This window comes from Ursus americanus, chromosome 2 (assembly GCF_024610735.1).
Source record: "Ursus americanus isolate L20-20 chromosome 2, mUrsAme1.1.p, whole genome shotgun sequence".
In the NCBI taxonomy this organism is placed as follows: domain Eukaryota; kingdom Metazoa; phylum Chordata; class Mammalia; order Carnivora; family Ursidae; genus Ursus; species Ursus americanus.
The window spans coordinates 92,042,455-92,055,262 of NC_142128.1; the positions used below are offsets into that span (position 1 = coordinate 92,042,455).

The 12,808-nt window shown below is 37.7% G+C and overlaps 1 protein-coding gene and 1 pseudogene across 2 annotated transcripts in view; one reads left to right on the forward strand and one right to left on the reverse strand.

Moving 5' to 3' along the window:
* Positions 1-12,808, reverse strand: part of RABGAP1L (RAB GTPase activating protein 1 like) — a 716,315-nt gene that overhangs the window by 670,206 nt on the left and 33,301 nt on the right. The gene's annotated exons all lie outside the window — the stretch shown is intronic.
* On the forward strand, positions 3,543-5,544 carry LOC123801357 (claudin-6-like; annotated as a pseudogene).

Genomic DNA, 12,808 nt, shown 5'->3' on the forward strand with positions numbered 1-12,808 from the left:
AGAAAGGGATAAAGAAAGGGGGGGTAATCAGAAGGGGGAATGAAACATGAGAGACTATGGACTATGAGAAACAAACTGAGGGCTACAGAGGGGAGGGGGGTGGGGGAATGGGATAGACCGGTGATGGGTAGTAAGGAGGGCACATATTGCATGGTGCACTGGGTGTTATACACAACTAATGAATCATCGAGCCTTACATCGAAAACTGGGGATGTACTGTATGGTGACTAACATAATATAATAAAAAATCATTATTAATAAAAAAAATAAAATAAATTAAAAAAATAAAAATAAATAAATAAAATAAAAAAAAAAATAAAGGATCATAACAGCAGTAACAGTGTCTTTCACTAGGTAAATAACCAGCATACACTTGACATTACATAGAACTTCCACAGGTTTATGATATACTGAGGAAACTTTAAAAAGAAGATAGTAAACTAAAATGTTAGAGACCTCCTCACCAAATTCTCCATTTATGCAAGGAAAACAAAAACAATGACAAGTCAATCATATTAAGAAATCATGTTGATATTTTTGAGAGCATGAAATGGTGGTATTGTTATGAGAGAGTGCTTGTCTTTTGGCAATACATAGTGAAATATTTACAAATTAAACAATATGATGTCTGAGATTTGATTCATAAAATCTGGGTGGGCACAGAGGAAATTAGACTGGTCATCACTGGTAACTGCTGAAGCTGGTAAAAGACCATAGGAATATTTATATCATTCAGTCTGATTCTGTACGCTTGAAATTTGTATTTATATGCTCAAAATTTGACAAAACAGAAGAAAAAAATAAAGTAATAGTACAGAAAGTTAAAAAAAAAAAACATAAAAACAAAGCCTATATTTCCTTTAGCATCTTGCACATTATGTGACACCCAAATAAATATCTGATGAAAAAATAAAGTACATGCCACAACTAAAGAACAGTTCCTATAAACTTCCACAATGACAAGAGCAGATTAAAACAAAAATGAATGACCAAAGTGAGGCCGTCCTTCAGAGTCAAGTAAAAATGGCATGCAAGTGATGGCTGCACTGACCTCATATTTGGAGGACTGGAACAGAATGGGGACAACCCAAAAAAACTTTCCATCTTTTTGAAAGATAAAAGGCGCCATACTTTATTCTATAAAGGTCATTCATATAAATGCAAAATATAATCAACAGGAACAAGAAAATGTGACCAAAATTTTACATACAAAATAACACTGCAGCATAGTTAGAAGGAACAGTAACAGAAATATTAAGAATCAATTTGACCAGAAAACAAATACAGCAGGAAACAAACATCATCTCAATCTCAGAAAGGTCAAGTATACAAAAAAATTTTAAAGGCATAGAAAATTTAAATCTTCTAAGTGCTAAGGTAGTATAAACTAGACATACAGGGGCACCTGGGTGCCTCAGATGGTTAAGCATCTGCCTTCAGCTCAGGTCATGATCTCAGGGTCCTGGGATGGAGCCCCATGTGGGACTTCCTGCTCAGCAGGGAATCTGCTTCTCCCTCTCTCTGTTCCTCCCCTCACCCCCCCCCATCATCATGTGCATGCACGCTCTCTCTCTCAAATACATTTTTTTTAAAAACTAGATATACAAAATTTGAATCCTTCAAAACATAATTTGTATCACCTCTGGAAGCAGTTTCAACAATTTCCCCAGCTGATTAAATCTGCTCTAGTAAAATGATATTAGCCTATGGGGCTTATGGTCAAAAACAGTTTTTTGAGAGCCACCCATCTAGCTCATGTACAGATAAATGTTTGTTTGGTTTTTTTTTTTTTTTTATTCACATTCAAGTAACTAAAAATAAAAATTTAGTGGACTAAGTGCAAAAAGGTATAAATTTTTCCCATCAGGAAAAGAAACTGTTATTTATGCAGCTTATTCTGCTAATGTGCCGAAGAGTAAGAAGTGATACGTGTGTTTCACATTCTAGGAATATCAGATTTTTAGCTACCACCTACATAAGAGCTTATAAAAAAACAGCTCAAGTACCTATTTTAGTTTGATTTTCTCTTGCTTCTTACTCTTACTTGCCACAAAATCTCGAATTCTTAATTAAAACAAACTAAAGTAGGTACCTGAGAAGTTTTTATGCCATTAATTCCCAATACAGTACAATGCACCCTGCCGATCAAAAAGGAAATGAGACTTTTTTTCTGATTACTACAAATATTTTCATTTTGTAAAGATTTATTTTCATGTAACAAAACGAATCACCTTAATAAAATTTATACCAGATTTCAAGAGGTGAAAATTCACCTATTTTAAATTTGCTCTCTTTAAGTCAAGTCTTTGAATCTAGGGGTCATTTATTTTATGTCTCTCCCACTTTAAAAGACCAAAGTAATATCACATTCTACAAAGTCACTGCAGGACTGGCTCAGTACAGTAAATAACTCCATAATGAACTAGACAATAATGTGTTTATTACTTCATGGAACTCTTAAATGGTCTTACAAACAAAGATGTTATAAACAAGATCTAAACCATTTATACTATAGATTTAGACACTTTAATTATTGCAGCACAAACATCTAAATATTAAAGAAAAGTAGCATTTATTTATCAAGAACTATTCAATCATTTTATGGTCTCCAACTATACTCAACACCTTAGAACAGTGGTTCTGAAGGCTAGGCAAAGGAATCCCAAATATCATGGATAGAAAAGGGGAAAAGGACTACTCGTAGTAAGAATCTGTGTTGTGAAAAAAGTTCCTAGCTGATTGTGATATGCATTTTCAACCAGTTTAAATATGCCCATCCTGAAGGACTTACACTATAAAATCTCTTTTTCTAATTTAATTTACACAGTATTCATTCAACTAACAATTATTAAGTGACGGGGATTAGGGCAAACAATGAAAACACATTCATATAAAATGGGATTCTCTGCTCTCCAGAAAAGATGCCAACCACATGCCCAGAACTCCAAGAATATCTACATAGACCACAACAGATTTTTTTTAAAAGTTAAGACATCAGCAGTACTGTGTCATGCTTAAGAAACATGTAATAAAGCAGTATGGCAATGAGAATTATCTATGTGCATCAGAGGGGTTATCTGAGAATAACCCAAATTAAGAAGTGAACAAATTCTGTGGTTTTTCAAAGTACATTAAGTGGAGGAGCACCTGCATGGTTCAGGTAGTCGAGCATCCGACTCTTGATTTTGGCTCAGGTCATGATCTCAGGGTTGTGAAATGGAGCCCTGCATCAAGGCACCACACTGGGCATGGAGCCTGCTTAGGATTCTCTCCCTCCGCACCCCCCCCTTTCTCAAAAGAAGGAAAGGAAAGGAAAGGAAAGGAAAGGAAAGGAAAGGAAAGGAAAGGAAAGGAAAGGAAGAAGGGAAGGAAGGAAGGAAGGAAGGAAGGAAGGAAGGAAGGAAGGAAGGGAGGGAGGGAGGGAGGGAGGGAGGGAGGGAAGGAGGGAGGGAGGAAGGGAGGGAGGAAAATAAGTACATTAAGTGGAACACTGAAGGATTCTTTCACTAAGAGGGATCTAAACACATCTCCCACTATCTGCCATGGGTGAGATGGGGTAGTGTCTGAGTTAGAGACTAAACCTACTTACAACAGTTCAAGCTCTAATAAATATTGACAATGGGGGCCATTAAAGCCTGACTGTTAAACTCTCAACCACTAGAGTCAGGCACACACACAACTGGGTTTAATCCTACCTCCGCCATCTATAAACTGTATGACCTTAGGAAGTAAATCTCTCTAAACTTCAAGTTTAAAACAGGAGAAATAATAATCTACCTAAGAGTTTTTGGGAAAAATTAAATGTTGTTATGTATGTAAAAGCACTGAGCATACTGCCTGGCACTTTAAAAAAAGCTGAATACATAATCAGTGATTATCATTTATTGTTCTTTTCTATGATACTATGAATCCTGGCTCAGTTATTACAGGGGCATTAGCAGTGTCACCTACTTTCAACTTATTTAAAGATTTAGTGTGAGCCACATCCATCTCTTATAATACATTGCAAATTTGGGGCACCTGGGTGGCTCAGCAGTTAAGCACCCAACTCTTGATTTTGGCTCAGGTCGTGATCTCTGGATCATGGGACTGAGCCCTACATCGGGCTCTGTACTAAGTGTGGAGTCTGTCCCTCTCCGTCTGCTCCTCCCCCACTCATTTTTTCTCTCTCTCCCTCTCTCTCTCTCTCTCAAGTAAATGAATGAGATCTTTAAATAATAATAATGCATCTGAAATTCTATCTTATGCTATGACCAATTCTGGACTAGCAGAAACCTTCCACTATAAAAATGAACTAGAAAAAAACTTCACATCCATAAAGATTCAATTCAAATTATGGATACCTGAACAAACAAACAAACAAAAAACAAATTTCTTCTGAAACAGATTTACTATAAGATAGAAGAAAATGTGTTTATAAAATTTCTAGTTGATGTTCTCAGGATAATTCAAGAGAGAATTATATACATGAAACTAGAGCAGGAAGTTATGAAGAAGGAAGATTAAGAAAAACTGCCCAGAGACAAAATAACATAAAGCTCCAGCAGATCTGGATTAGATACTTCAGCAGAACAAATAAAGAAATAAGATAAAAACTGAAAAATTTATCCCAGAATGGATAAAAGAATTTTTAGCACTTCACATAAACTCTTTTAATTCTACCTTCAAATAAGTCTATTATTATCTCCATTTTACAGATGAGTAAACTAAGGAACAAAATGCCCAAAGACACTAGTATCATGGCACGAATTAGAAACCAAGAAATCTGGCTCCTCAGTTTCTAGTCTTAACCACTATACAACATCCCTCAAAGAAATATTATAAGGAGACACTCAGTGGCTCCTACGAATCCCTGTGGGCTCCTTCACAGCTCCTCTCAACCTCAACTTTGCTGTGGCTTCCACTGGTCTACAAATCCTGGGGAATCATCCTAACGCTGCCTAGCTGGGTGAATGCTCTGCTGTCCTATGCCCTGCCCCTGTGCAAGGTGACTACCTTCATCAGTAACATCATTGTGGTGGCCCAGGTGATGTGGGAGGAGCTGCAGATGTCCTGCACGGTGCAGAGCACAGGTCAGATGCAGTGCATGGTATACAATCCACTGCTGGTGCTGCCCCAGGACTTGCAGACTGCTTGTGATCATCCTCCTGTTGGCTCTGCTTGGTTTGCTGGTCTTTCTCACTGGAGCCAACTGTACCACCTACATGGAGGACAAAGACTCTAAGGCCCATCTGGTGCTCTTCTCTGAGATCACCTTTGTCATCTCAGGGGTCCTGCACCTGATTCCCATCTGCTGCCAGCCCACATCACCATCCAGAACTTCTACAACCCCCAGGTGTCTGAGGCCCAAAAGTGGGAGCTGCGGCCTTTCTCTGCCTGGACTAAGCAGCCTCTGGCCTTGTGTTGCTGAGCTGAGGGGCAGCTGCTATGCTGTACCTGCCCCTCAGGGGTTCCCAGGGCTCAAACAATGGTATGGCCTGATACTTGGCCATATCCGTCACCCCTCAGAGTCCCTCCACGTACCCCACTAAGAATTATATCTAATTCTGGTAGCGTAGTGGGAACTCCTTTGACAGTAAAGCCTAATTCCCCTGAGCTGGAGACATTACAATAGTGATTTAGACAGCTTTGGGGTTGTTTTCACCTTTATTTTTTTTTCCTTTTTCGGGGAGGGGGTATTTTTTAAATTCATTTGATAACCTAACCAAGAAATTCAGACTCTATTCTGGGCTCTGCTGCTGGTGGAGTCAAGGAGGTGATGCTTCAGTTTCTGGATCTTTTTCCACCCTGGACATCCCCATCTTGGAGGCTGATCTGGAGCTATGGGCCAAAGTGAAGGCTGACTGCTGTTCAGTCTGGCCGCAAGAGTCCCTCCTTACTGGTCAGGCCTCTGGAACGTCCAAGGGCCCTTGAGCCTCATGTAGCCTTTAGAAAACCAGGTGGAAAGTTACCAAAGAACACCCACTTCCAAGTCTACTGACATCTGGCTCCTCTATCCTGAGTCACATCAGAGCTCTGCCATATACCCCTGACCCTCTCACCTTCAGCCCCTGCACAGTACTGCCATGCCTCCCCACACACACTCACCATTTTTTGCTAAATAAAGTGTGTTTCGTCTTGCTAAAAATATGTATCATCTTCTTTATCACTTGGATGAAGAATTAAGAACTATAATCTATTGATACTTGAAACAGGAGACAAGAAATAAGGCAACAGCGAAAAAGCATAAAATCTCAAGGACAAAAAGCAAAGGATGATGAAAGGAAAACCAAAAGGCTTGTCACATAAAAGTGAAAGGACTCAGCACTAATTATAATTAAAAAATACATCAACAAACATAGACAAAAAAACACAAATCTCTTTAAATGTAAGAACACACAAAAAAAGCTGGACTTCTTGTTCCAGTGCCCCATATTAGGAAGCTTAGAAATCACCACTTCATCCTATTAAGTAAAAAGCTACACAGACTGAAAAATCAACAACCCTTCTTAGCTCCAAAAGAGAGGTGAGGTAACAGGGCAAACTACTGCCCCCAAAATTGAACAGACTGATAGGTAAATCCAGAGAATCATAACCCCCTGGAGAAGAAACCTCCATGGGAACCAATGCTGGAGTAGGAAAACTTGAACCGTAATTGAGGCTCAGTGTAGGCAAGTCAGAGACTTGCATGGAGTATCTTTTGTCCATCCCTTCACTTTCAGTTGTTTGTGTCCTTACATCTGAAGTGTGTCTCTTGCAGGCAGCATATAAATGGGTCTTCTTTTTTTATCCATTCAGCCACTCTGTGCTTTTTTACTGGAAAATGTAGTCCCTTTACATTTAAAGTAATTATTGATAGGTATGTACTTACTGTCTTTTTGTTATTTTCTGGCTGCTTTGTAGGTCCTCTCTGTTCCTTTCTCCTCTTGTGGTTTGATGAGGTTTTTCTTAGTGGTATGCTTAGACTCCTTTCTCATTATCTTTTGTGTATGCGCCATACATTTTTGCTTTGTGGTTACCATGAGGCTTATATATAACAATCAGTAACAGTCTATTTTAAGTTGAAAACAACTTAAGTTTGAATGCATTCTAAAGCTCTATATTTTACTCTCCCCTACTCTACCTTTTGCTTTTGGTGTCGCCTTTTACATCTTATATTGTATATCTCTTAACTAAAATTGTAGTAATAGTTATTTTTACTATTTTTGTCTTTTAACTTTCATACTAGCTTTGTAAGTGATTAATCTACTACCTTTACTATATATTTACATTTACCAGTGAGATTTATACTTTCATATGCTTTCTTGTTACAACCTAGGGTCCTATCTCTTCAGCTTAACTAAGTTCCTTTATAAAGCTCTTATAAAGCCGGTTTAGTATGATGAACTCCTTTACTTTTGCTTGTCTGGAAAACTTTTTTTTTTTTTTAAGATTTTTTATTTATTTATGTGACAGAGAGACAGCCGGCGAGAGGGAACACAAGCAGGGGGACTGGGAGAGGAAGAAGCAGGCTCCCAGCAGAGGAGCCTGATGTGGGACTGGAGCCCGATGTGGGACTCGATCCCAGAACGCCAGGATCACGCCCTGAGCCGAAGGCAGACGCCTAACAACTGCGCTACCCAGGCGCCCCTGGAAAACTCTTGATCTCTCCTTCAATTCTGAATAACTTTGCAGGGTGAAGTTGCTTTCTTTCAGCACTTTGAATATATTACACTACTCTAATCTAGCTTGCAAAGTTTCTGCTAAAAAATCTGATAATCTTATGGGGGTTCCTTTATATGTAACACATTGTTTTCCTCTTGCTGCTTTTAAGAGTCTCTTTGTCTTTAACTTTTGACATTTTAAATCATAATGTGTCTTAGTTAGGGTCTCTTCAGGTTCATCTTTTCCTAACTCTCTTGGCCTCCTGGATCAAAATATCCATTCCCTTCTCCCAGTTAGGAAAGTTTTCAGCCACCAATTTCTTCAAATACGTCTTCTGCCCCTTTCTCTCTCTCTTCTCCTGGAGCCCCTACAATATGAATGTTAGTCCACTTGATGTTGCCTTATAGGTCCCTTAAAGCTAGCTTCACTTTTTCATTTGTTTTGCGGCTCTGATTAAATGAGTTCCACTGCCCTAAATTTGAGTTCACCGATCCTTTCTCCGGCTTCATCTAATCTGCTGTTTGAACCCCTCTATTATATTTTTCAGAGCAATTATTGTGTTCTTCATCTCTGTGGCTTCTATTTGGTACTTCTTTATACTTTGTCTTTGTTGAAGTTCTTACTGTGTTCATATGCTTCTCCCAAGTTCAGTGAGCATCTTTATGATCATTACTTTGAACACTTTATCATGTAAATTACTTATCTCCACTTCATTAACTTTTTCTCTGAGGTTTTATCTTATTCTTTCATTTGGAACATACTCCTCTTTTTCCTCATTTTGTTTAACTCCCTGTGTTTGTTCCAATGTATGAGATAAATCTGCCAACTCTTCCATTCTTGAAGGAGTGGCCTCATGTAGGAAATGAATCTTACCATTCAACCAAACTGTAGTTTTTGGTTGTCTCTTGAACCTCTGTGATTGTCCAAGCAGCCTATTTTATTTTTAATAGGTCCCAATTGTTGAGGATGTGCCAATACCTGTGCCCAAAACTGGACGGGGGGGGGGGGGTCTTAGCACTGAGAATCAGGCTGATTGGAAGCCAGATCCTCAGGCAGCAGCCTTCCAAGTATACAAATATACAGTCTTGTGAAACCACAAGCATAAATAAGCCCTGTGGCCACCTGACCAGGCAGTCTGGAGGTGTCCTCTGGGCAACGGTTGCAAAATCTGGTATGTAAAACTGTTTCAACATTCAAAAATCAATTAATGGAATCCATCACATCAACAGGCTACAAAAGAAAAATCACATGATTTTATCAATAGATGGAGAAAAACATTTTACAAAATCTAACACCAATTCATGATAAAAACTCTCAGTACACTGGAATAAAGGAAATGTCCTCAACCTTGATAAAGAATATATTCACAGATGACATGATTGTCCATACAGAAAATCTGAAAGAAATGACCAACTACTAAAAGTAATAAACAATTACAGCAAAGTGGCAGGCTACAGGGTTAACATACAAAAATCTATTTCCTATATACCAGTAATGAACAAATAAAATCTGAAATTAAAAATATAATACCATTTACAATAACACCCAAAAAAATTATATACTTAAGTATAAATCTAAAAAATTACTTTACAAGATGTATATGAGGAAAAACTAAGAAACTCTGATGTAAGATATCAAAGAAGAACTAAAGAAACGGGAGATATTCCATGTTCTTCTATAGGAAAACTCAATATTGCTAAGATGCCAGTTCTTCCCAACTCGATATAGAGATCCAATGCAATCCCAATTCAAATTCCAGGTAGCTGCTCCGTGGATATCAACAAACTAATTCTAAAGTTTATAAAGAGAAGCAAAAGACCCAGAATAACCACTACAATACTGAAGAACAAAATTTGAGAACTGACACTACATGACTTACTGTAAAAATGCAGTATTCAAAATAGTATGCTACTGGCAAAAGAACAGAAAATAAAATGAATCTATACACAGACCTTACCCCCTTCACAAAAACTAACTCCAAATGGATCAAAGGCCTAAATGTAAAATCAAAACTGTAAAACTCATAGAAGATAACATAGGAGCAAATCTAGATGACCTACAGATTGGTGATGACTTTTTAGATGCAACACCAAAGGCATGATCCATAAAAGAAACTGATAAACTTGACCTCACTAAAATTAAAATTTTCCACTCAGCAAAAGATACTGCTAAGAGAATGAAAAGACAGGGCGCCTGGGTGGCACAGCGGTTAAGCGTCTGCCTTCGGCTCAGGGCGTGATCCTGGCTTTGTGGGATCGAGCCCCACATCGGGCTCCTCCGCTGGGAGCCTGCTTCTTCCTCTCCCACTCCCCCTGCTTGTGTTCCCTCTCTCGTTGGCTCTATCTCTGTCAAATAAATAAATAAAATCTTGAAAAAAAAAAAAAAAGAGAATGAAAAGACAAGCCACAGACTGGGAGAAAATATTGAAAAAGCCATATCTGACAACAAACAGTTAACCTAAATATACAAACAATTCTCAAAACTCAACAATAAGAAAATAACCTGACCTTTAAAATGGACAAAGACCTTAACAGACACCTTATCAAAGAAGATATACACATCACAAATAAGCATATGAAAATGAAGCATATGAAATAAGATGAAGTTCCACATAGGTCATCAGAGAAATGCAAATTAAAACAATGAAATACCACTACACACCTATCAGAGGGGCTAAAACCCAGAACACTGACAAGACCAGATGCTGGCATGAATGTGGAGCAACAGGAATTCTCACTCATTACTGGGAGGAATAAAACATGGGACAGTCACTATGCAAAACATTTTGGCCGTTTCTTACAAAATGAAACATACTCTCACCATACAATGCAGCAACTGAGCTCGTTGGTGTTTACCAAAACGAGATGAAAAATAATGTCCACACAAAAACCTGCGCATGGATGTTTAGAGAAGCTTTACTGATAATTACCAAACTTTGGAAGCAACGAAGATGTCCTCCAGTAGGTTAATGGATAAACTGTGGTCATTCAGACAATGAAATACTATTAACAGCTAAAAAGAAATAAGCTACCATGTCATGAAAAGACATGAAGGAAACTTAAATGCATATTACTAAGTGAAGGAAACCAGTCTAAAAAAGCTACACACTGTATGATTCCAACAATATAACATGCTAGAAAAGGAAAAATTATACAGGCAGTTAAAAGATCAATGCCAAGGGCTGCGGAGGGGGAATGAAAAAGCAGACCACCAAGGATTTTTAGGGCAGTGAAACTACTCTATGATACTAAAATGGCTGATACATGTCATTATATATTTGTCCAAACTCAAAGAATATATAACGCCATAGTGAACCCTAATGTAAACTATGGACTTTGAATAGTAATCATGTGGCAATGTAGATTTATTAGTTTTAACAAACGTACCACCCTTTCAGGAATGTTGACAAGGGGGAGGTTATGCATATGTGGGGGCAGAAGGTATATGCAAAAATCTGTGCCTTCTGCTCAATTTTGCTGTGAACCTAAAAATGCTCTGAAACATAAAGCCTATTTTAAAAAATAAAATAAAATCAAGTTGTAAGTCAGATACATTCTCCGCATAAGAGGGGCAAGCTCCCCTGACCTTCAATCCCCACCAAAGTATCGCAGCAATTGCCAGAAAGCTCGCAATGCTCTTTTCTCTTCTTTTTTAAAACAATTCAGTGGGTTTTACTATATTCACAAGGTTGTACAACCATCACCATCACCCAAAAAAGAAACTCTCTACTCACTTGCAGTCACTCCCCATTTCTCTTTCCCCCCAGCAAACTCTAATCTGTTCTGTCTCTTCACATTGCTTACTGTTTTTATAACTTCCCAGCCATTCCTGACTATTGAAGAAACTGTGTCTAGGGGTGCCTGAGTGGCTTAGTCAGTTAAGGGTCTGACTCTTCATCTTTGCTCAGGTCTTTATCTCACAGTTGTGAGTTCGAGTCCCTTACTGGCCTCCACACTGGGCATGGAGCCTACTTCTAACAAAAAAAAAAAAAAAAAAAAAAAGACTCTCTAGGGCATGCCAGGTAAGTGATGATAATCTCAGCACTTTTCCCGGGGAGCAGTACAGAACCAACAGGTCAATTTCCTAGAATCAGTCCCTGAGATGTATAATCCTACTGAAAGGCTCAGGCTTTAGAATTAACTGAAGCCTATTCCTGCAGATTTATTCACCACCATCACTATTACTACCAATCGAATCCTCATTCAGAGTTCAATTTAATAGGTGCCAAAGCCAAGCTGGTCAGTGTTGATTCCAAGCCAGACACTGAGAATGACTGATTTTGAATCATAACTTCTACCCTGACCGGTTTTATGACCTGGGGCAAATAACTTCATCTCCCTAACTCTTAATTTTTTTTCAGATATAAAATAGGGAGGATAACTGTACCCATTTCACAGAACTACTATAAATACAAAATGAGTTATCACAAGTAATGTGCTTATTAGAACAACAAATATAAGTATCTGTATCATCCACCTATTAAAAGATTCTTATATGGGATCAAAATATAATGAGTACCAAAAAAAAAAAAAAAAAAGACCAACCATGGTTGGACCACATGAAATCACCAATACATGCCTTTTTTTGATCTATAAAAATTATAATTTCATGTGGTTCAATCTAATATATACTTCTAAAAGACATACCAAAACAAAAGTACATGGAAAGGTAAAAAAAAAAAAAAAAGCACACATCCTATCAGCAAATTAAAACAAAAAGGATACTGAGATTGGTAGATTCAAAATCAGAGTGTAATTGAGACCAAAAGCATTAAATAAGATAAACAAGGTCTTTTATATTGATAAGTAGTACAACCCACACTGAAAATCTTAGTCGAAAGCCTCTTTACACCAAATAGTGTAATATCAAATCATAAAGCAAAAACTGTTCAAAACACAATGGAACATTGATAGATACACAATTCAAGCAGAAGACAACTTAGCTGTGAACAGATCAAATGCCTAAGAAATGAGGATATGGATATGGAGTTTAATTGGTATGATTCATTAACAGATGTGTACAGAAATACTGAACTATCATTCTGGCCAAACATAAAGGTTCATTTTCAAAAGAGTATATTCTAGACCCCACCAAAAAAAAAAAAAAAAAGACAATTTTTAGAGTAGATATTGCTTAGGATACTTCTCGGACAAAAATACACCTAAATACCAATTAGAGTTTATAT